This window comes from Protopterus annectens, chromosome 5.part1 (assembly GCF_019279795.1).
Source record: "Protopterus annectens isolate FY-2018-M chromosome 5.part1, PAN1.0, whole genome shotgun sequence".
NCBI classification, from domain to species: Eukaryota; Metazoa; Chordata; order Ceratodontiformes; family Protopteridae; genus Protopterus; species Protopterus annectens.
This window is the reverse complement of record NC_056736.1, coordinates 567,944,276-567,949,268: the sequence shown is the minus strand read 5'-3', so window position 1 is coordinate 567,949,268 and position 4,993 is coordinate 567,944,276. Positions and strand designations below refer to the sequence as shown.

At 37.4% G+C, this 4,993-nt stretch overlaps 1 protein-coding gene across 1 annotated transcript in view; it reads left to right on the top strand.

Moving 5' to 3' along the window:
* The first annotated feature begins 2,313 nt into the window (after positions 1-2,313).
* Positions 2,314-4,993, top strand: part of IL17D (interleukin 17D) — a 239,888-nt gene continuing 237,208 nt past the window's right edge. The window contains exon 1 of the mRNA XM_044073190.1: positions 2,314-2,625. The gene's annotated coding sequence lies outside the window, so the exon portion shown is untranslated. The remainder of the gene's footprint in view (positions 2,626-4,993) is intronic.

The following is a 4,993-nucleotide window of genomic DNA, read 5'->3' as shown; positions in this document are numbered from 1 at the left end:
TTCACATCTGATAACCTGGAAATCTTTCTACCTCTTATGATAAAAGAAGAAAAAAATAAAATAGATAAAATAAAAATCAGACACATATAAATAAACAAGTCTTTAATATGAAAATGCATATGTTATTCTGAAAATTGCTGTTCGTGTCTCATTTGGGAGTTTAACAAATATAAACGTAATACCCTGTGGGAGGTAGGATGTTTCTGGTAGCTGTAAGTGATGGGTGAAACCTCATGTGCGCACCACATGTCTCCTACTATACCATGACGTAAGCCTCTCCTCTAACTGAGCTCTTTTATTCCCTTTGCCATTGACTGCGTACAAACAGCATCAGTGGTCTTTTCAATAATGACAGAATTTCCTTATCCCTGTGATCATGATCTTCAGAATCTCGTTTTAGTTTTGAATCTACAGGCATTTTTTTCAGTAAAAGGAAGATTGTTTTGAATGTAGTCATTTTTCCCCCTGCCAATGTTTTACATAGACCTCCCATTTCACAAATTCCATCTGCAGCAGTGTTAAGTTAAAAAGGTGTTTTCCTGAATCATACACTAATGGAAATGTATAATCTTAGAATTGTATATTATGTTTTAATGAGCAAACTAGTGACAAAGCAAGCTTGCTCACTGTGAAAATTATAGAATTACTTTTTATTTATATGAAACTATATAATAGATTATAGCCCACAAACACCAACTACATTTTGAAAAGAAATACAACACCTGCCGGAAACTTGCATCTTACCCATTTCTGGCTGTTACAAATCATCGGCCATCAGGCTTGAACGAGAGAGAATATATTGTTCTGGTAAGAGCCGCACCAGTATTATAGAAGGATAAAGTCCTGTCAGCAGCTCAGATGACCCAGATTTGATGAACAGCTTGGGTACTTAGTGGGAGGATGAGCATGTCCATTCTTGGGGGGGGGGGGGTCTCTGCATGCTCATACTACCCTTCCTGACCTGATCTCTGCTACAAGACAGGGATGGAGTCAAAAAGACTGGAGACATTGCAAAGAATAACATAGGCATGGCCACCCAAGCCTGTGATTGTAGCCCTTGTTAGCTGTGCAATGGAGCACGTACAAACTGATAGAGGGTAATAGTGGTCCCTATGGTGATATAAGTGCCACATCACCTCCCAAAGTGAGGGCTTAGGGCCTTATATACAAATTAGCTTTCACTGCCAGTATGCTGATGATGTTTACCTGGATGATGCCCAGCCCCCCCCCCCCCAATACACACACACACACACACACACACACACACACACAGCTCTTATCTAGTGGATCTGAAGGGTAGTACCTCACTCTTCGAAAAAAAATAGGCTTGAGTCTGATAGTAAGCGTTAATTTGATGGTCAGCAGGCAGAGGGACAAAAACATCATGAACAAATGTTCTGGCTAGATGTCATTTATTGTTACTCTTCATTCTGGTTAGTGGACATTAAACAGCTCACTGCAAAGGGGACACCTACTTGCTAAACATTGAGCTGTAGCCAAATGTAAGCTAGGAGTTAAATACAGCTGTTTGATATGTAGTTAAATTGCAATTTATCAACTTATCCACTGAGCTATTATACTAATCTATTATATCTTTTGTGAAACTCCTTAGTTCTTTGCGTCTTGTTTTCTTTCAGTACTCTAACAGGACTTCTTTTATGAGATTAGTGTCTCTGGCTTAAAGCCACTGACACATATGACCACCCTCACCAAACCGCAGGATCACACTGACCAGAGGAGACAGTGAGCAACTTTTATGGAACAGTCAGTACAACCTGTAAATCATACAATCATCTGACCTCTGACATTTTGGGACTGTTTTCATGTAAACTGGCACTACTTCTGACTCCCCAAAATAAGACAACATGCAAATTAATTGTGAAGGGAGACTAGCTTACAAATGTGTAGCTGTGGAAAATGTAGGGAAAAAAGTCAGACCACAAAAGCTAATAAAGCTATTTCCCATAAATAAACAACAAGTTACTCTTCAATGCATTTTAACATGCAGTTTTGCAACTATCGAATTGGGAAGTAAATAGAAGTCTAAATTATATCTGACTTTAACACAAATTATTTCTTAAATTTTAGGTTAACAAGCAGCATAAAAACAATGGTATACACTGCAGGAAACAAGCAAGGCTGTTTTGCAGGCAACTCATTTGTTTTGCCTTATTCAAATTTCTGGGCTGTTTGCCACATATACTCACTGCTTCTGAAAGATTTAAAAAAAGCATCAATAATTATCATTGCATTTTTACATGTTTATTCCTAGCTGTATTTACTTAACAGCTTTGTGGTCAATATAGCAGTTTAAAAAACGAGATCCTGATTCAGATCTGCTTCACTGTTTTCAAGTTTTGTCTTTCCTTTGATAAGCATGACATTATAAAACTCCCATTGAGCTATACAAAGTGTTAAACTTGATGAATAATTTCTGTCAGAGTTAAAAAAAAAAGTTAAAAAAAAAAAAGTGGTTTCAGTGTTGGGGGCCAGGCCAAACTCTGGGAAGTGGTACTTATTTCCATATGAAACTCCAGCTGCTGTGTTTAACCTGCAGTCTCTCAAATAGCAGAGAGCACGGAGAACTTAATTATTTTCATCTGTACAGCCATACATCAAAGAAAGGTAAGAAACAATATCTGCAAATCATAGTCTAGTAAGTAGTTTTACAAATTATTAATCTGAACAACACTCAGGGTTCTTGCAGAAGACAGAGAGATTTGAATAGTTTTGCTGTATTTTTAACCGGCACTGATAGTGTTTGGAATGTGTATTCTAGTTAGGAGTCTGGCAATTACAATTTACTGAAGTAAATGAAATACAGGTTGTATATTATTCCATCTTTTCTGATAGTTGCTGTTAGTTAACTGAATGTTATGCTATTGTACGCCACATTTGTTAATTTGTTACACATTTGCAGTTTGTGTTAAATTAAATCATCTATGGCTGTGATTAGTTACAGATATGAAAGCTTTTGTCTGCATAATTTAGTTCTGGATATAATAAAAAAAATCTAGTTACAGAAAAATAAATTAATTGCATGCATTATCCCAGACATCTCCAGAAAAAGTAATATTTACCACTAAAACTGAAAGGGCATCAGTAAATAAAACAATACTGCACACCATCTTAAACTTCTTACTTGGCCAGCTTTATGAAAATCACACTCAGTGAAAGCTAACAAAGAGCTTTGTTATGGCTCATGTTCTTATTTTTATTGTGCACTCTGTATTCTAGAAAAGAATGGAAGAAAGAGAGATTAGCCAATCAAAACTGAGATATTAGTTCTTGAGCCTTTACTGCATTGCCCCTGTCTTTTCAGGTTGTACTAGTAGGGACACTGAGTTCATAGTATTCCATACTCCACTCCAACACGTGTAAAAAGAACAGCAAAAGTCTGCCTGTAGTATAATAGATAAAGATACATACAGTTTGATGTTTCAGAGAATGTATGTGCTGGCACACAGCATTAGGCAGCTGGCAACTAACTTCAGCTTCCAGAAGGGTAATAACTACATCAGCAAAATGTATACCTCTAGCATCTCTGCAGGGGTTAAGGTCAATCTGTAGAAACTATTACTTGCTTGCAGTACTGATTGGGAAGATTTGAAATAACCAGTGGGCAAAGCAAAAGTTCATTCTCAGCCCCTATTCTCTATTTAGTGGTGTTTGAGTCATAACAGCTCGTGTAGTCATAGCTGGTTCCTCCATCACAGGTGTGTAAAGTGGAGGTGTATGATGCTAGTAGCACTTTTTTGTTTTCCTGTTATATGTGGTCTTCTCTTTGGCTCTTCAGTGCATGATTACAGAATTATAGCAGAACACATTTCTTCTCTCGGTATTAAGGTTACAAGAAGCTTACATAAAATAAAGCCTGAGATATCAGTATTATGATATGGGTGTACAACTATAGTCATACCTTTCAAATATCCAGAATTTTACAGAATGTCTAGATTTTTTCACTCTTATTTTTAATCTGCTCCTTAAAAAATGTGGTTTTCTAGCAGCTCATTAAGGACCGAAGTCCCTAAATAGTGATAGGCATTTGAGTTTCAGACTTCTTATTCAGAAAAAAATGCATGCTCATGCAAAGCTTATTATTCTAACAACTTTCTAAGTTTATAAGAACAATTTTTAATATCTGTCCCTATCTTTGGACCATTCCATCCATCCACAACCCCTTTTACCATTTTTGGACATGGGGTCAAGATGTTACTTCAACAGTGGCAATCATCTAGACCCAAGGTTCACACAGCCAGGTGGCCAGCCCTGCACAGCTGTTCTTCCATATCACACACACACACACACACACACACACACACACACACACACACACACACACACACTCACATCTATGGCCAATTTACAGTGTCCAGTCTGCCTACTGCTTGTCTTTGGAATGTAGGAGGAAACCAGAGCACCCAGAGAAAACCCACATGACCACAGGGATGACATGCAAACTCCGCACAGAAGGCACCCCAGCATTTTTGTACCATTGTTCTCTTGTTATTTTTGGCTTTGTACCTGAGACCATTGTTCTGTCATTATTTTTGGCTTTGTACTTGATTCTTACACTAAGAGGTATGCATAAAGTGGAAACATGGCATTTTAAAGGTTAAATGGTCACATGTTTTACAATATAAGAACATATGCCATAATAAAGCTGTCTGCTAGCTTATACTAAATGTGATTTTCATGAAATTTTCCTTTCAGTGCAAAGTGTACCAAATATTTGTTCAGTATACTTCAATGTGCAATATATTCAATGATTAATTTACATATCTTTGTTAACTATATTCATTCATTCTTTGATAACCACTTTATACTGTTCAGTATAGAACTTGAGCCTATCCCAGCAAACAGTGGGCATAAGGCAGACAACCAGTTCTTGACAGGACACCAGTCAATCACAGCACACACACACACACACACACACACACACACACACACACACACACACACACACACACACACACACACACACACACACACA